We start from the raw sequence: 21,017 nt of genomic DNA, 5'->3' as shown, positions 1-21,017 counted from the left end.
GCGCACACGAGTCCACATATTCACCATACCAATACACCACTATGGATCCGCTCCCGTCTCCCTACGACAACGCCATCCATAGCACTCACGCTTATCTTGCGCATTTTAGAGTATCCACTTTCACTTGTCTATGAGCTGTACAGACAACCCAGAAGTCCCTTACCGCGGACACGGCTGTTCGAATAGATGATGTTAACCCTGCAGGGGTGTACTTCTTCACACACGCTCTCGCCACTTACCACCATGTACATGTCGTGTATCTCAGCAACCTTCAAGCGGGAGCCTGGCGAGGGAGTCGGCCACGACCTGACTAACCACACAAGTCTCTCGTCCAGGTTTATCGCCTATTCGGGTTCCATCCGCAAGGAGATCCGTCGGGGTGTCGCTCACGGCCCCAAACGATGTGTACAGGGTTCCAAGCCCACCAAACAGGCGACGTTTGGCATACCCGGCCACGGTGCCTAGTCTGTCCCAAGCCCACCTATACCGAGTGCCACTTGGTAGACTACTAACACTACCTACAAACACCAGAAACTAGTTGCAACTCCTGGATAGAGATCAGGTTGATTAATAAGCCGAGAGGGGTCGAGTTACCGGAACCCAATGTGTGGTAGCAACTGTTCATGGATCACAGACACAGAACTCATTTCCTAAGGATGGCTGCAATGAGACAACCCACCATGTACTCCTACATGGCCTCTCACCGCTACCTTTACCAAATCGTGTTCACATACTTAGCTCTCAACAGTAGGACATGTTCACCACATTCCAATTCATCCCCGATGAATCAGACCTGACACAACTCTAAGCAATAGCAGGCATGACAAACAAGCATTAATGAGTAGGCACATCAGGGCTCAAACAACTCCTACTCATGCTAGTGGGTTTCATCTATTTACTATGGCAATGACAGGTCATGCAGAGGAAAGGGGTTCAACTACCGCAGCATGTAACAGTTGAAACATTGTTGTCCTAATGCAGTAAAAGAGAGCAGGAGCGAGAGATTGGGATTGTATCGGAATTAACAAGGGGGTTTTGCTTGCCTGGCACTTCTGAAGATGATATAGCTCTTCATCGGTGTCATCGAACTCATCGTCGGAACATACGTCTACCGAGGGGGAACAACCACCGGCAAACAAGAGGGAACACAATCAATGCAATGCACAATATGATGCATGATCATGACATGACAATATGTTGTGATTTGAGCTAATGCAACTAGTAACAGAAAGGTTTGGGTTGATTTGAACTCAAGGTTCAACTTCAAATTCAAACTATGAATTCAAATAGTGCATTATCATGTTTTGGACTACACAGTGAGGTTAAGTTGTTCAAACATGCATGAAAATGCCATATTCAGATTCCTTGGGTTTTCTGATCATTTTTCATATATAATTTATTTCATTTGGAGCTATAGATTAATTTCTATGATTTTTCAAAGTTTTGAATATTTTCTGAATTAAACAAATCATTTAAGATTTATTTAAATTCCAGAAAAGGATTACTGTGTCAGCCTGACATCATCATGACGTCAGCAGGTCAACGGGGCACGGTCCAGGTCAAACCTGAGCAATGGGACCCACTGGTCAGTGACCCTGTGACATTTAGTGTCATAGACAGGTGGGTCCGGTCAACGGCCACGTCAGCAAGGTCAACGCCGACGCGTGGGGCCACTGTGTTTCGATTAAACTTAAACTATTTTTGTTAGCTGGTTAGTTAGGCCGTGGGGCCTGCATGTCAGCGAGCCAGGGGGTTAGTTAGTGGGTCATTAGCCACTAATGACGTTGCCACGTTAGCACGCCGGAGTTGAACGCCGGCGAGCACGCGAACCCGGCGGCAACGCTCGGGAACGCGCTACGGGTGGCGGCTGGACGCGCGAAGACCACCAGAGGGTAGCCCGCGCTCTCCCGCATCCAGAGGAGCAGGTGGGTGGCTGCGGGGGCGCCGGAGCTCGCCGGAACGGAGCTCGCGGCGGTGGCCGGAGCACGGTTCCGTGCGGGTTCGCATTGTGGTGCACGACAGGACGTGGGGGTGGTTGTGTTCGTCTCCTGGAGACGTGTTGAGTGCGTTGGCGGGCTCGGACGCGAGCCGCAGCAACTGTGGCCGCGGCGGTGCCATGGCTGGCGGTGGTGAGCTTTCGGCTCCGGTGAAACGGCGGCTAGAGGTCGAATTAGAGCACGGGAGTAGGGGAAACAGAACAGGGACTCACGGCGATCTCGAGGGCGTGGTCGGAGAGCTCGGGGGAGGTCTGGTGCGGCCGGGACGACGACGGCGATCTCGGGCGGCCGACGATGAAGACAGCGGCGAGGACAACGATACGGGGCTTCTAGCATCGCGTGCGTCGGCGTAGAGGACGAGGGCATCAAGGCGGAGCCCATGGGCACGTCAGAGGGGCGAGGGGTTGCTCTAGGCGCGATAGCGGCAAGCGGCGGCGGCGATGGCGCTCGGGTGAGCTCGGGGATGGGACTAGAGGGCGAGGGAGATAGTAGAAAGTGAGGGGAGATGCAGAGGGGGCTGCGGGGTGTCTCCAGACGCGTCGGGGGCGCCTCGGTGGCAAGCAGGAGGTGGCCGCGTTCGGCTGCGCGCTCGCCACACACCTGCTCCTCCTTCTGGCAGAAGGTTGAAGAAGCAGGCAGCGCTGGCTGGGCTGGGCCAGCCAACTGGGCCGCCAGGTGGGCTGCCTGGTAAGTGGCCCAGGTGAGTCCTTCTCTCTCTCTCTCTCTCTCTCTTTTCTAATTCTATTTTTGTTTTCTATTTATTTTGATCTGTTTTGAATTAGTAAAAAATACTAACTCATTTTGTAAAATCCTGAAAATAATTGTGGGCACTTTTGAAAATATTTCCAACAACCCTCAAATGCTTTCAAGATTATTTGGACACTTCAAATATTTTATAGAATTTAAATGTCCAAATTCGAATACTTACGATTTAATTCAAAAATCCAAAGTATCCTAGAAAAATGTGCACCATTTTTGGCAGAGGTTCTAGACCAATTCAAAAATGATGAACTTTTGTGAAGGGCATTTTGGGTTCATTGAAATAGATTTTACTTGAGCCTATTTAATTTAATTTGATGCTAGGGTTTGTTCAACCCCCATTTCATATTTAAATGAAATTTAGACATGATGACAAGACGATCATGCAAGGACAAGCAAAGGCTAAGCTAGGGCTGTGACAGACCCAAACCCGCCGGTGGCTCGGTAGCTTCCACATGGCCAAGCTCGCGGCCATGGAGTCGACCGTTGGCAGGTCCGCTACTACGGCGCGGCGGCTAGGCTCAATTTCCCCTTCGGCACACGTCCAGTCAACCTCGTTCCACCGGAGCCAGGGCTGGTGAGCTCGGCTATGGTGCGGGAGGACCGCGAGGCGTGGGAGCGCCTCGAGGCTGAGGCCGCCGACGAGGCCTACATGCAAGAGCTCCGCCGGTAGCACCCGGAGCTCGTGGAGGCAGAGCGGGCGATATTTTCCAGCACGGAGGGCGGCGAGGTTATCGCGCTCTCCTCCGATGACGAGGTCGAAGGCGGCGAGGATGACGACGTGGAGGGCGTCGAGGTGGGCGGCGAGGATGAGGAGATCGACGTCGACGAGTGGAGGACTGTCTTCCCCAACGACCCCGACGACGGCACCGGCCCGGACTCGGCTCGCGCCACACCATACCTGACCAGGAAGTATTGGCTCGACCTCCACTTTGACCAAAAGTAGTTTAGCTTAGTTTAAATTTGTGTTTTATGTTCGGTTATGCAAAACTATCTATGTTTATGTTTAAATGCATGCTACTTTCGGTTGAACCTCCATTGAACTTGATCAAATTGAAGTTTACAACATTAAGTTTAGGGGATCGACTTGGAACGACCAAAAATTGCTGGAGTATATATATATATCCACTAAGGGTTTTAGTCCTTTAACTTTTAAAGGATCGGCTAGAGATGGACTTATGCCTTGTTTATTTCAGTTCTTCACAATGTGATGCCCTATATGTGCAACTATTTACCGTACAGTTCAATTTCATCAATAACAGTTTCAACAATACCACTATGAATTATGATATTTGGTTGATGTTAAGGATATTGCAGTTAACATGCCTTTTCGTCTTTTGAACAATAACTAGTGTACTTTAGACTTGCACAATACCAGTTTGAATGACTATTTGCTTGTTTTTAAATGTTATGCATGATGCAGTTAACACACCTTTCCACTTCTTGTTTTGCTTAACTAGTGTGCTTAATCCTGCACACTAAAGCTATCAGTTGTAGATTATGTTGTCTACCATGGATATATTTGGTTGATGTTTAGCCTGTTGTGCTTAACATGCCTTTATATGTACTCATACAGGACAATATTGAGAACAGTGTTGTTTTCCATCGAGGTTAGTTTCATCGCATTGCTTATATGTACTCACTGTTCAGGATATTGGTAGCTGGTACCATATAGCCTGGGGGTTGATAAGGGAATAATTGTCGAATCGGACATTTCACTGAATATATCTATAACCCATTTATCAGTAGGTTAATTAGGGCCATATTTAATATATCTGAGGCTACATAGCAACATGCATTGTACTGAATGACTAAATATGCAATCCCAAGCTACATAGCAACAAGGAAGAGTGTTACCTTAATGTTCTGATGATGTCTAGATATACATGTAATAAAATCTTATATAATGGGATGGAGGGAGTGTTGTACTACATCATTTTGCAATTGTTGTTTAGCTTCTAATATTAACTTGGTGCTTTTAGGTACATATGTCATTGCCAAAGATCCACACTTTGACCCTTTCTGCGTATGGGGCAATGAGATATTCTTGAACCAGCATCAAGTGAGGAAATTGATAAAGATTGTTATTAAAATGGGTCAAAATATGTGAATCAAACTATTTGTTTACACTTTATGCAAGACAACAGTGAACTGCGGGATGGTAAGTAAGAACCCTGTAGCCTTCTTTTTACTGCCCGTAATGAGTTGTGTTAGATGACAATGTCTGAATCTTTTTTCCTTTGCAGTGGATCCTGAAGCTGTTTACTCAAGATTACCTCTCAAACTACATGATTGGCGGCCGGCCATCACAAGGGGTTGGACTAGAGTGGTGCGTGCCTTCTGCATCCACGAGAGCACAATAGGGCCATTCCGCTTCACCTTGTTCAGCAACCAGAATGTCTGTCGCCTCTTTCTTTACCATCTGTAATAGTACAAGTATAGAACCCTGGTTCATCATTCTTTATTTGGTGCTTATGTAACTCTTAAACATATGTACATGTGAATCGAATAATGCATTGGTTGTTTGAATCTGATGGATATGAATAAAGCTATAGCCTACTTTCAAGTTTAAATTAGGTACAATTTTAAATAGCATCAAATTAAATTAGGGCGAAATTATGGTGTGCAGGTCATTACGGCGCACCCGGTTAATAAAGCACAACGTGTGCACATAATCTGACACGGTTCACGGAGAAGAAACGTGTGTAGCAATGCACACAGTTGCCGTTTGCAAAGCGTGTGTGATGTCAGACACTATCACATACGGTGCGGGAAAACTAAATATGTGTGATTGTCTACCTATCATACACGGTTTATAATCATGAACTGTGTGTGATGTGCCAGGCATCGTAAATGTAGAGCCAGTTTCATACGTGCCTGGAATCTGCCTGGTTTTAGGTAAAACGACAAAACTCCGACTGTGATGGCAATGCGAGCACAAATGAGTAGCAAGGATGAAGCATTTGGGATATTCGAGATATTGGAAACGGTTATATAGGGATAACTGTATGCATCAAGACTCCCTATCCCCGACGGTTTCTGGGTCGTCTGGGAAGGACCCCCTATCGCCCACACTCACTTGACGACGGTTCCAAATGCCGTCGCGGAAAGGGGTTAAAAACCGATTGTATAGCACCGACGCGCACCAGTGGCTTCACGAGATGCTGAGAAGCTCTGGAAGGCAGCATCGTCTTCACGGATGGGTTCCTTGGCAGGATCTAGACAGATGGCTTCATGAGACATATCGACTTCAGGCAAGAACACAACATGATTGCATGCTAAAGCTTGATAGTTGACCGAAGAATGAAGCTTAATTAGCCGCATTATCCATGGTGCATAGAATTTCTAGCCATATAAATTAATGCCTGAAGCTGCCAACTGCCTGATGAAGAAGTCATGAGTGTTAAAGCAGATGCCATTGAGAATGTAGAAGACCAATGTCTTCATGGTGCCTTCAATCTTCACATGAGTGGAGTGCCCTTTAATTGGCCATAGAGTATGCCACACAATGTAGTAGATGGTGCGAGGCAGGTAGTCGAGGTCATTGACGAGGAATTGTGTTGGGTACTCAGCTTTTGCAGGCAATGGCTTCATCATGCTCAGCATTTGGCTCATGTTTGGCTCTGGCTTCTGGAAGATGCTTTCAAGTTCCTTCTCATACAGCTGACAACCTGGCTCATAGAGATCACCACACTACAAAAAAAAAGACACATCCGTGACATTTTGGGCCGAACAAATTTTTTTCTATCATGCTTATGACACTTCTATGAAATAATTGTGACAAAACCCGGTATCATCATAGATGTGGTGGGCTCCTACTTCTATGACAAAAAATCATGACGGAAAATGGGCTTTTTGTCCTGGGCGGGCTGGAGACGCAGCTGCATGACATTCTTTGGGTCGTCCATGACGGAAAAAATCGTGGTAGAAGCGAGGGCGAGGAAAATATTGGGGAGTTGCCAGCTACGGTGGGTGGTCGAGGCCGAGCGATGCATGGAGGGATTGCGCGTTTCTCTCGTACATGTACACGCGGTGTGTGAGGCGTTGGGCTCTAACTGAACCCGAGCGATTGCACTGGCTACGCGTTACTGGACCCGAGCGATCGATCGATCCCTGGCTGTTAACTGAACCCGATCGAGGGATTCCTTCGCTACTGCTACTAACTGAAGCCGATCGAACCTGCTACCTCATGAAGAACAGTGAGTGTTGTTGGGGGTTGGATGAACAGTTTTGGGTGGGGCTTGGATGAACAGGACCCCGTTGTAGTAGAGGCCGTTGTTGCTGGATGAACAGGACCCCGATCGGGAGGAGGCCGCCACACACCTGAGCCGGTTGGGGGTGGATGAACAGGACCTCGTGGAGGGTTGGTTGAACAGGACCCCGTGTGGAGGGCTGGTTGAATAGTAGCCGGTGGAGGATGGATGAACAACAGCAGGTGGAGGCTAGAGGAGGTCGACGGTAGATGAACAGTAGCCCGTGGAGGCTGGAGCGAGGCAGTAGACGGTGGATGAATAATAGCCTGTGGAGTCCCGTTTTGCGGTACGCCACACCCCTCCCAATGAACAGGAACCCCGTTTTGACCGTAGGCGCTCCAACACAAGTCTGTTTCCTCTGTTTTGCGGTAAGCCACACCCCTCCCGATCAACAACACGCTGTTTCGACCGTAGGAGCTCGAACACAAGTCTGTTTCCTCCGTTTTGTGATAAACCAGACCCCGTTTCGGCTGTTCCATCCAAGTCGGTTGGCTCCCGATGAACACGACGCATTCCGACCCAGTCTGTTGCCTCCCGATGAACACGACGCTGTTTCTCCGTTCCGACCGAGTCGGTTGGCTGCCGATGAACAAGATGCCATCGCTGTACGCGTTTGAGAACCTGCCTGTATGTATGTACGTACATGTACACGATATAGATGGGACTACCTGAACAGCTACCGCTCCTTACGGGGCCACGGTTCATATTGGCAGAAAGACCGATGGACCAGTATGTACGTACACGTTTGCGACTAGAATGACAACGCTACATACGCTTCGACCGGGTGGGTCCCAGCTGTCAGGGAGGATAAGGAGGAACTTCCTTGCGGGCGAAGATATTGGTGGTGGGTCTGAGCTGACAGGGGGAGGATTCTTTTTTTTGCGTGTAATAAGGAGGCACTTCCTTGCGTGCGAATATGTAGCTGGTGGGTCCATCTGTCAGCCTCACCGTGCACAGTCCTCTTCTGATGGCTATCGTTCGTTGACCACGTTGACCACGCCGTGCAGACATCACCAGGCGGTGGACGACGGTGAGGCACGGGGAACATGCAGAGGGTAGTACGAGGGTTGAGTGGTTCGACTATGGTGTGAGGCTGCCATCACCGCAGAATAACAGGGAGTGTGGGTGAGTAGAGGGATGGCCTAGCCAGCGGTGGGAGTAGTAGGGGGCGGTGAGGCCTGTGCGGCAGCACAGCTGGCCATGGGAGGCAGGAGCACACGGTGGTTTGGACGACTGGAGCAAGAAAATCAGAGGTTGAAGAAGAAGGGACAACCGTTGGATGTTAACAATCCAACGGTCACTGGTGATAGAATCATTTGTTGACTAAGTTGACAAAGCCCCGTGTACGCGTCAACTTAGTAGGGCCACAAGTCAGCCTCCAAATTTGGTGAGCCTCAGCTGTGATGGGGAGCACTCGTTATTTTTCGCTTAATAAGGAGGAACTTCCTTCCATGCCAAGATATAGCTAGTGGTTCCCAGCTGTCATTGGGAGGATTCATTCTTTTTGGCGTAATAAGGAGGTACTTGCTTGCGTGCGGCCATGGACCATGTGGGTCCCAACTGTCAGCCTCTCCATGTACATCCCTCTTCCGATGTCGTCGTTTGTTGACAATGTTGACCACGCCGTGCCGAGAACACCAGCGCGATGGACGACGACGAGACCCAGGAAGGGAATGACCCAGATGCAGCGAAGCGACAATAGTGGAGGGATGTGGGTGAGTACAGGGATGGACTGGCCAGCGGTGGGAGTAGTAGGGGGCGGTGAGGCGTGCGCGGCTGCACAGCCGGCCACGGGAGGCAGGAGCAGGCAGTCCCGCCGGTGCTGGATTTGGCAGCTGGAGCAAGAAGATCAGAGATTGAAGAAGCACGATGGCCATTGGATTGACATCCAATAGTCACGTCTGCTAGAATCGTTTGTTGACGTATATAATAAGTAAAAAAAATCTTGCATACACGTCAACTCAATAGGCCACAAGTCAAAACGTTCCCTATTTTTTAAATAATTTACAACTCATTGCAAGTTCTTATGCAATTTATTGCAGTCTGTTTTTTAGTTGGCCAGGGCCAGGGTTAAAAATTTAAACGAAATTTCGCATATTTCGGTGGGGTCCAAACTATTTTTAATACCGAAATGTCGAACCAGGTTTAAAGTAATTTGAAGATATATTTAAATTATGTTAAATCCCAGTGAAATTGGAATATGAAAATGTGATAAATTTAGAAATTTGAAAGTAATTGTCAATTTGTCATCTGTTTTTTATATTTACAGCCCATTTCATATTACTTTCAAGATTTGTAGCCGTCTTGAAAGAGTTGCAGCCCATCAGGGCGGAGAAAAATAAGTAGGCATGGATTGGGTATTCTTTAGAAAAAATAAACTCGGCTAATCTATTATATATAAAAAGCGATTGATGGGCTAACCAGAAAAAAAATTAGTTTAGAAAATCCCACAATAATTAGAAACATCTAGCCATCAATTAAACTGATTAGGCGAGCACAACCAATGGATTAAAAAGTAAAAAATTACCCACCATTGCCCTTAATAAGTTATCTATCTCTTGTAAGAAAAAACAGACAAATCAGGGTCCATGTACAATCTTCCATTCACGTACAATCTCCCGTTAAGAAAAACAATTGACAGATTAGACTTTTTCCATCTCCACTTTCTCTCATAAGTGAAATAGAGGGAGGCATCTAAAAAACAGAGATGCATCTCAAAATGAAACAAAGGAAGTGACCAGCGGCAGCCACGGCCGTCACGGCCGCCGCAAGCGCCAGGCCGCCGCCGCCGACGGCTAACTCCGGAGACAAAGACAATGACCTGGTACACCATCACTCTCTTCTTCCACTTATCCCCTTATGGTATGGAACCCCTCCCCAAACCCTACCCTAGGGTGTAGATTGGTTAATATTCACTGTCCCCATTGCTTCTATCAAGATTTGCCCAGTTCCTTCAATTTCTAGCACAACATGTTCCAAGATTGATTGAGTAACTAGGTTTCATAGAAAATCATTTAGACTCAAGATAAATTTCAGATTGGTTGTAGATAACTCCTATGAAGTGCAGATGTATGTATATGTGTTTTCTGGTCTTTGTGAAGATAGCAAGATCTCTGTTTGATCTAAAAAAAGAGAGAAATAGCTCTATTCTTCATTAACCAAACACAGTAAAAATTGTGGACTTTATCAGTGTTGATCCTATGAATTACTAGGATGAAAAGTTGTAGACTCTCATAAGTAATTAGGTGTGAAAACCTTTATGCTGATGGTTTCCATCTAAGGTTGCCGATTCTTCCCCTATGGCCCTCCATAGGTACAAATTAATAAGAATAGCTCAGTGATTAAGAGTTGAGCGACTCCTAAAAGCATTTCATTATTGTCGTACTTGACATCAAATCAGTGTATATGGCAGAAATGTTTGTGCTAGCATATATGTCATTAAATGGAACAAATTTGTCTGATTTACCCTAGGGTGTAGATTGGTTAATATTCACTGTCCCCATTGCTTCTATCAAGATTTGTCCGGCCCCTTCAATTTCGGGCACAACATGTTCCAAGATTGATTGCGTAACTAGGTTTCATAGAAAATCATTTAGATTCAAGATAAATTTCAGATTGGTTGTGGAGAACTATGTATGAAGTGCAGATGTATGTCTATGTGTTTTCTGGTCTTTGTGAAGATAGCAAGATCTCTGTTTGATCTAAAAAGAGAGAGAAATACCTCTGTTCTTCATTAATGAAACACAGTGAAAATTGTGGACTTTATCAGTGTTGATCCTGTGAATTACTAGGATGAAAAGTTGTAGACTCTCATCAGTAATTAGGCGTGAGAACATTTATATTGATGTTTTCCATCTAAGGTTGTCGATTCTTCCCGTATGGCCCTCTATAGGTACAAATTAACAAGAATAGCTCAGTGATTAAGAGTTGATCCACTGCTACCAGCATTTCATTGTTGTCGCACTTGACATCAAATCAGTGTATATGGCAGAAATATTTGTGCTAGCACGGATGTCAACAAATGGAACAAATTTGTCTAATTTATTTGAATAATTTCAGTAGTATTTTTTCCTAATTCTTAAACTAATTCATGGCTGATTATTTCACTCAATGTGCTCTCGGCCTTCAGCCATTGTTGTGATAGACGTTCCTATATCATATCGATCTTGCTACCATATCCTCTGCCGGTGGGCTTGCATTCACAAATTCGAACATGGGTATGTCTATGTGTTTTTTGGTCTTTGTGAAGATAGTAAGATCTCTGTTTGATCTAAAAAGAGAGAGAAATACCTCCGTTCTTCATTAATCAAACACAGTGAAAATTGTGGACTTTATCAGTGTTGATCCTATGAATTACAAGGATGAAAAGTTGTAGACTCTCATCAGTAATTAGGCGTGAGAACATTTATACTGATGTTTGATAACCCACAAGTATAGGGGATCACAACAGTTTACGAGGGTAAAGTATTTAACCCAAATTTATAGATTCGACACAAGGGGAGCCAAAGAATATTTGAAGGTATTAGCAGCTGAGTTGTCAATTCAACCACATGTGGAGATTAATTATCTGCAGCAAGTAATCAGTAGCACAATAATATGATAGTTTTGATAATAGTGACACCAGCAACGGTAACAGTAACAGTGATAGCAGCAATTTTTGTAGCAAGTGTAACAGTGATGATAGTAGTAGTAACTTAGCAGAAACAATATAAATAAATTTGTAGGCATTGGATCGGTGACTTGTTGGATGATATTCATCATGTGACAGTTATAACCTAGGGCGATACGACACTAGCTCCAGTTCATCGATATAATGTAGGCATGTATTCCGTAAATAGTCATACGTGCTTTATTAAAAGAACTTGCATGACATCTTTTGTCCTACCCTCCCGTGGCAGCGGGTCCATATTGGAAACTAAAGGATATTAAGGCCCCCTTTTAATAGAGAACCAGAACAAAGCATTAACACATAGTGAATTCATGAACTCCTCAAACTACGGTCATCACCGAGAGTGGGCCTGGTTGTTGTCACTCCGGGGTTGTCGGATCATAACCGTAGTAGGTGACTATAACTTGCAAGATCGGATCTAAAACATGGATATAATGATGAATTCATAAACGGTTCAGATCTGAGTTCATGGCACCCGGCGTGAAGTGACAAGCATTAAGCATAGCAAAGTCATAGCAACATCAATCTAAGAACACGGTGGACACTAGGGATCAGGCCCTAACAAACTAACTCGATTATGTGATGAATATCATCCAACTCCTCACCGACCAGCAAGCCTACGAAGAAATTACTCACTCCCGGTGGGGAGCATCATGGAATTGGCGATGGAGATGGGTTGGTGATGACGAAGAACGAAGATCCCCCTCTCTAGAGCCCCAAACGGACTCCAGATCTGCCCTCCCGAGGAAGAACAGGGCTTGGCGGCGGCTCCGTCTCATGGATCACGATAATTCTTTCTCCCTGATTTTTTTCTGGAAATATGTGATTTTATAGTATCAGGGGGGTCGTCACCGGGGCCACCAGGTGGGCACAACCCACCTGGGCGCGCCAGGAGAGGGGGGAGCGCCCTCGTGGGTTGTGCCCAACCAGGAGCCCCTCTCTAGTGGGTCTTGGCTCCAGAAATTCTTATTATTGATATAAAAATCCTCGCAAAGTTTCGGTCCATTCCGAGAACTTTTATTTCTGCACAAAAACAACACCATGGTAGTTCTGCTGAAAACAGCGTCAGTCCGGGGTTAGTTTCATTCAAATCATGCAAATTAGAGTCCAAAACAAGAGGAAAAGCATGAGAAAAAGTAGATACATTGGAGACGTATCAAATCCCCCAAGCTTAAACCTTTGCTTGTCCTCAAGCAATTCAGTTGATAAACTGAAAGTGAGAAAGAAAAACTTTTATGAACTCTTTTGCTCTTGTTTGCATAAATAACCTTAAACAGCGCCCAGGTTTTCAGCTAGCATTGTAACTAACCATGTCAACAATTACTCTTAAAGATTATAATGACTCATATCAATGACATAATCAGCTAGCGAGCAATAATAAAATATCTCAAACAGCAGCACATTGTCAAAACAACCATGATATAATATGACAATAGTGGTATCTCGCTTGCCCTTTCTGTGACCGCAAAATATAAATGCAGAGCACCTCCAAAGTTCAAGCAACGACTAAACATTGTAATTCATGGTAGAAAAGATCCAGTCATGATGCACCCAACCTTAGCTACACACAATGCATAAATCATGATAGCTGTGCTCTACTCAGTTTCTGGCGCTTGTTTTTAGAAGGTGGTGACACAACATAAAAGTAAATGGATAGTCCCTTCGCAGAGGGAAGCAGTGATTTGTAGAGGTGCCAGAGCTCAATTTTTAAAACAGAGATAAATGATATTTTGAGACATGCACCCTTCTTATTCACTTCACGACCATCAGTTATCAACATCTTCCATGCTAAGCACGCTAGTGGCGGTTCCCAAGCGATAAAAGTAAAGGTTTTAACTCCATTGGGAGTTTTTGTTTGATTATTTCAGAGATGAACTCTTTTTCATGTTTGTAGTTTGGGACTGGGCATCCCTATTATCGCCCATTTCCTCTTGCGATGGCGAGTGAATAAACACTCGACTTGAGGATTACCCGCTTAGCACGGAAGATATCGACCACCTCCTGTCGTTCCATGAACGATCCAGGCACACAAAACGGAAATTTTTTTAGAAGTGTTTAGAGGTGGCACATGCAAATTTACTTAGGACGGCAGGGTAATACCGTATATAGGTAGGTATGGTGGACTCATCTGGAATAACTTTGGGTTCAAGGTTTTTGATGTACAAGCATAATTCCCACTTAGTACAGGTGAAGGCTAGCAATTAAGATTGAGAAGCGGCCAGCTAGAGTGCAACAACGATCATAACCATTCATTATGTGTAAGTAACATTGGACACTAGCATGATTAGGATATGGACACCATGAACATAAATATTATAGAGGCTATGTTGGTTTTGATTCAACTACATGCATGAACATGTACCAAGTCAAGCCACTCAAACATTCAGAGGAGGATACCATATCATCATACTACATCACAATCATTTTAACTCTATGTTGATATCCAAGATAAATCATTATCAACTCCCAGTTACTTATGCATGGCATGAGAAACTATAATCTCTAATTGTCATTCCAAACATGTTTAATCATAATGGGCTGAAGCCTGGATACTAGGTTAAACATATTTACACAAACAGAACAACTCGAGTTCATACCAGTTTCTCTTTTCCACGGCCAGTTCATCGAATATCATCATTATTGCCTTTCACTTGCACGACCAAATGATGTGAAAATAATAATAGTGCAAGAGTGCCGTGGACTAAGCTGGAATTTGCAAACATTTTATTCAACAGGAGAAGACAAGGTAAAATGTGCTCTTTATTAGTTCAACAATTATTCATATGAGAGCCACTCAACATTTTCATCGTGGTCTTCTCCTCGGTACAACTCGAATAAAAAGAAAAGAAATTCGGAGAAACACACTGAAATATTTTTGGAGTTTTTGGTTTTCTAGAACGAGCAAATAAAAAGCAAAAACGAGAAAAACTATTTACACGGGAAAGCTCCCAACAAGCAAAAGAAGAACAAGGAAATCTTTTTGGGTTTTTTTATTTTTAATACTACTACTAAGCATGCATAGAAAGTAAATTGCTACAACTAATTTTTTTGGTTTTTCTGAAGTTTTTCAAACACACAAGAAGAAAGCAAGAAAATAAATCTAAGCATGGATGATACAATGGAAAAGTCTGAGCACCGACAGATAGAATAAGTGGACATGAATGTAAAGTCGGTGAGAAACACGTACTCCCCCAAGCTTAGGCTTTTGGCCTAAGTTGGTAGTAGATCAATAGCCTGGAGGGTAGTAGTCGGCGAGGTAGCTCACAGAGGCTCTCGGTGCGGATGCCTCGACCTACCGTGCTGCCACCACTGTTGCGTTGTGAGCTCGGGCCTCGCTCTCAAGAACAAAATATCTCCCCTTGCTGTGACAATCAAAGAGAGGAGGCGCAGGCAAATATGTGTCCACACCATGTGATTGGTTAAACAACAAATTATAAGTGAAGTTATCAGCCCTTCCCTTGAGAATCTTATGCTCCTTTAAGGCATCAAAATCTAAGTATCGAGTGGGTAGGATAGGATCAAAGGGCAAAGGTGAAACACCCGGTCCTCGTGCTAGACGTGTGGCATAAATTCCGCCATAGAACCAGCCACTCTTAGTGTTATGCTGAAGTCTACGCGCAACAATCGCTCCAAGGTTATAATTCCTTTCACCAGTGAGAGCGGCATGAATGAGGCTCAAGTCTGGCGCACAAAGTATGCTACAGTCTTGCTTGCCTACTATACATTTCTCGTTAAATAATGCAAGGTACTGAATTGCGGGAAAGTGAATGATATTTATTCTTTCTTGTCTCACTCCCCTACCCTCACCGTAACAAAGGCTAGTCAAGAAAGACTCAAACTCAGCCTTTGATGCCTCATCAAGCGAACCCCAAAATGGAAGTTTGCAATGGTAAGCAAAATTATCTAGTGGGATAGTAAATGGTTCATCATAAAGCATAAAAGACACCCTAGAATCACGTGGAAAATATTTAAATCCTTTGACAAATGATTCAGTGAGAAGTTGGTGTTGTTCACACTTATCTGAAAGGTAGGGACCGAGACCGGCATTGTGAACATATTGCTCAAATTCCTCCTTGATGCCCACACGTACCATATATTCATCGCAGGGCCATAAGCATGTTTTGGTGGCGGCATCTCGCGTGGAACTTTCACTTGGTTCAACATAAGACCGGCGAGGGGAACTGTCACTAGAAGATGCCCCCGAGGATCATCTCCTTGAAGAACTCCTTCCAACTAGGTTCATCATGTCCACGTACAATTTTCTGAAAATAAAAAAATTTGGGATGACAAAAATTTGTCAACAAAACTTCAATAAGATTGATGGCAACTACTCATAGGGACACATAGAGGCCATAGCAAGCATTCAAACTACTTAGAACACTAATAATTCAACATGCAAGCACATCTACAGTAGCACCAAGAGTGGTTAATTATTCAAAGTATAAACCACTAAAACAAAAACTAATTGGACAAATGGTGGAGTCACATACCAAGCAACAATCCCCCGAAACAGTTTCGGAAACGGAGCTTCGAGCAAACAGATCGAAATCCGCGGGTTTGAGCTCAAGAACACGGGAGAGAGAGCAATGGGAAATTTTTTTGGAGGTGAGTGATGATGTGGGCTAAAGAGATAAGTGAGGGGGCCCACGTGGGGACCACAACCCACCAGGGCGCGCCTGGGGGTCCTGGCGCGCCCAGGTGGGTTGTGCCCACCTGGTGCAGCTCCCTCTGGTATTATTTGCACCAAAAATTCTTAAATATTCAGAAAAAATCATATAAAATTTTCAGGGCATTCTGAGAACTTTTATTTTTGGGTCATTTTTTTATTGCACGGGAAATTCAAAAAACAGACAAAACATGGCATTTTATTTTATTTAACTAATAAAAACATAAAACAAAAGGTAGGGACAGAAGGTAGTGCTTACTAAAATTCATCAACTTCATACCGTTCAAAAATGATGCATTAATAAGGTTGATCAAGTCTTATTAACAACCACTTTCGATTAGCATGAAACCGAAGAACTTTCGTAAATCACTAAGTTACCTCAATGGGATATGCATTTCCCCAACAATAATCATTTCATATTTGTTTTTAACAGTAGGTAGAGGTATTTGAAAACTTCCAATAGTGATTGTCGGAGATTTTTCAATAACATTAATACCATTCACTTGGAATTGTTTCTTCGGAAAGTGCACCGTATGCTCATTACCATTGATATGAAAAGTGACCTTGCTTTTATTGCAATCAATAACAGCCCCTGCAGTGTTCAAGAAGGGTCTACCAAGGATAATCAACATGTTGTCGTCCTCGGGCATCTCAAGTATAACAAACTCGGTCAAAATAGTAACATTAGCAACAACGGGCACATCCTCACATATACCGATAGGTATGGCAGTTTATCAGCCATTTGCAAAGATATTTCAGTAGGTGTGAGTTTATTCAAGTCAAGTCTTTTATATAAAGAGGAAGGTAACACTAACACCAGCTCCTAATTAAATCACACAAAGTAGTTTTCACATAATTCTTTTTGATAGAGCAAGGTATAGTTGGTATTCCCGGATCTCCCAGTTTTTTAGGTACTTCATCTTTGAAAGTATAATTAGCAAGCATGGTGGAGATTTCAGCTTCTCGTATTTTTCTCTTATTTGTGATGATGTCTTTCATGTATTTTGCATAAGAAGGCATTTTCAAGATATCAGCCAAGCGAGTACGCAAATAGACTGGCCTCAGCATTTCAGCAAAGCGTTCAAATTCTTCATCATCATTCTTTTTAGTTGACTTGGGTGGAAAAGGCATAGGTTTTTGAACCCACGGTTCTCTTTCTTTACCGTGTTTCCTAGCCACAAAGTCTCTTTTGTCATATCTTTTATTTTTAGGTTGTGGGTTATCAAGATCAATAGGTGGTTCTATCTCAACATCATTATCTGGTTCTTTATCATTGTTTCTGTAGGCGAGTGTTGAGATAGAACCACCTGTTGATCTTGACAACCCACTTCCATCTCAACCTCATCACTATCTTTTTCATTATCACTAGGTGAGTGTGCATTACCAGATTGAGTTTCAACATCAGAGATAGAAGTTTCATTATCATTATCAAGAGGTTTTTGTATTTCAGGTTCACTAGAAGTATGGAAAGTCCTATCATTTTCCTTTTTCTTTTTCTTTTTAGAAGGACTAGGTGCACTAGTGTTGGCTCTTTGTGAATCTTGTTCAATTCTTTTTGGGTGTCCCTCAGGAGAAAGTGGTTCCTGAGTCATTTTACCTCCTCTAGTTGCAACTCTAACAGCAAAGTCATGCATATTATGATTCATTTCATCAAGTAATTCTCTTTGTGATTTAGCAACTTATTCTAGTTGAGTTTGAACCATAGAAGCATGTTTTCCAACACCTCTAACATCATTTGATATTCTAAATAACAAGTCACTCAAGCGAGCAATCATATCAGAATTATATTTCAACTGTTTCATAACATTCGCATTGAAGTGATCTTGTTTTCTAATGTAGTTTTCAAACCCATAAAGGCATTGGCTAGGATGCATATTGTGAGGATTATCATTTTCATTGAACTTCATAAGAGAATTTACCTCTACCACCTTAGGCAGTGGTGGTGTATTAAGCCCATGTATTTCTTCAATAGGAGGTAAATTTTTAACATCCTCAGCTTTAATACCTTTTTCCTTCATAGATTTCTTTGCCTCTTGCATATCTTCAGGACTGAGATATAATATACCCCTCTTCTTCGGAGTGGGTTTAGCCGGTGGTTCAGGAAGACTCCAATCATCATAATTTTTCAATATGTTATTCAATAATTCTTCAGCTTGAGCAATAGTTTGTTCCCTGAAAACACAACCAGCACAACTATCTAGGAAGTCCCTAGAAGCATCAGTTAGTCCATTATAGAAGGTATCAAGTATTTCATTTTTCTTAAGAGGATGATCAGGCAAAGCATTAAGTAACTGGCAAAGCCTCCCCCAAGCTTGTGGGAGACTCTCTTCTTTAGTTTGCACAAAGTTAAATATTTCATGTAAGGCAGCTTGTTTCTTATGAGCAGGAAAATATTTTTCAGAGAAGTAATAAATCATATCCTGGGGACTACGCACACAACCAGAAGCAAGAGTATTGTACCAAGCTTTAGCATCACCCTTTAATGAGAAAGGAAATTATTTGAGAATAAAGTAGTAGCGAGTTTTCTCATCATGAGTAAAAAGGGTGTCTATATCATTCAACTTAGTAAGATGTGCCACAACAGTTTCAGTTTCATAACCATGGAAAGGATCAGATTCAATCAGAGTAATTAACTCTGGGTCGACAGAGAATTCATAATCCTTATCATCAATAAAGATTGGTGAAGTAGCAAACTTAGGATCACATTTCATTCTAGCATTCAGAGATTTTTCTTTATACTTGTGTAGTAATTTCTCTAGATCATCTCTATCATTACAAGCAAGAATATCTCTAGTTGTTTCTTCATTCATAACATAACCTTCCGGTACCTTAGGCAATTCATATCTAGGAGGGCTAGTTCTAGCAGGTGTTTCAGGAGTTTTAGTTTCAAGGTCATCATCAGATTCAACAACATCATGTTGTATAACTCTAGCAATTTGTTTATCAAGAAATTCACCAAGTGGCACATCATCATTATCATGCAAGGTACTAGCATCATCATAAGCATCATTCATAGTAGAAGTAGCATCATCAATAACTTGCGACATATCAGAATTAATAGCATGTGGTGGTGTTGTAAGTTTACTCATAACAAAAGGTGAATCTAAAGCAGAACTGGATGGCAGTTTCTTACCTCCCCTCGTACTAGAGGGATAAATCTTAGTCTTTGGATCCTTCAGTTCTTCATAGTGATAATATGATAATAATCCCAAGTGACTCAACAAATATACCTATGCTCCCCGGCACCGGCGCCAGAAAAAGGTCTTGATAACCCACAAGTATAGGGGATCACAACAGTTTTCGAGGGTAAAGTATTTAACCCAAAATTATAGATTCGACACAAGGGGAGCCAAAGAATATTTGAAGGTATTAGCAGCTGAGTTGTCAATTCAACCACACCTGGAGATTAATTATCTGCAGCAAGTAATCAGTAGCACAGTAATATGATAGTTTTGATAATAGTGACAGCAGCAACGGTAACAGTAACAGTGATAGCAGCAATTTTTGTAGCAAGTGTAACAATGATGATAGCAATAGTAACTTAGCAGAAACAATATAAATAAATTTGTAGGCATTGGATCGGTCACTTGATGGATGATATTCATCATGCGACAGTTATAACCTAGGGCGATACGGCACTAGCTCCAGTTCATCGATATAATGTAGGCATGTATTCCGTAAATAGTCATACGTGCTTTATTAAAAGAACTTGCATGACATCTTTTGTCCTACCCTCCCGTGGCAGCGGGGTCCATATTGGAAACTAAGGGATATTAAGGCCTCCTTTTAATAGAGAACCGGCACAAAGCATTAACACATAGTTAATACATGAACTCCTCAAACTACGGTCATCACCGAGAGTGGGCCCGGTTATTGTCACTTTGGGGTTGTCGGATCATAACTGTAGTAGGTGACTATAACTTACAAGATCGGATCTAAAACGTGGATATAATGATGAATTCATAAACAGTTCAGATCTGAGTTCATGGCACCCGGGCCCAAAGTGGCAAGCATTAAGCATAGCAAAGTCATAGCAACATCAATCTAAGAACATAGTGGATACTAGGGATCAGGCCCTAACAAAAATAACTCGATTACATGATGAATCTCATCCTCCTCACCGACCAGCGAGCCTACGAAGGAATTACTCACTCCCGGTGGGGAGCATAATGGAATTGGCGATGGAGATGGGTTGGTGATGACGAAGAACGAAGATCCCCCTCTCCGGAGCCCCAAACGGACTCCAGATCTGCCCTCCCGAGGAAGAACGGGGCTTGGCGGCGGCTCCGTCTCGTGGATCGTGATAATTCTTTCTTCCTGATTTTTTCTGGAAATATGTGATTTTATAGTATCAGGGGGGTCGTCAGCAGGGCCACCAGGTGGGTACAACCCACCTGGGCACGCCAGGAGAGGGGGCGCGCCCTGGTGGGTTGTGCCCAACCAGGGGCCCCTCTCTGGTGGGTCCTGGCTCCAGAAATTCTTATTATTGATATAGAAAATCCTCGCAAAGTTTCGTTCCATTCCGAGAACTTTTATTTCTGCACAAAAACAACACCATGGTAGTTCTGCTGAAAACAGCATCAGTCCGGGGTTAGTTTCATTCAAATCATGCAAATTAGAGTCCAAAACAAGAGGAAAAGCTTGAGAAAAAGTAGATACGTTGGAGACGTATC

This window comes from Aegilops tauschii, chromosome 4 (assembly GCF_002575655.3).
Source record: "Aegilops tauschii subsp. strangulata cultivar AL8/78 chromosome 4, Aet v6.0, whole genome shotgun sequence".
Classification (NCBI taxonomy): Eukaryota; Viridiplantae; Streptophyta; class Magnoliopsida; order Poales; family Poaceae; genus Aegilops; species Aegilops tauschii.
This window is presented reverse-complemented; position numbering follows the sequence as displayed.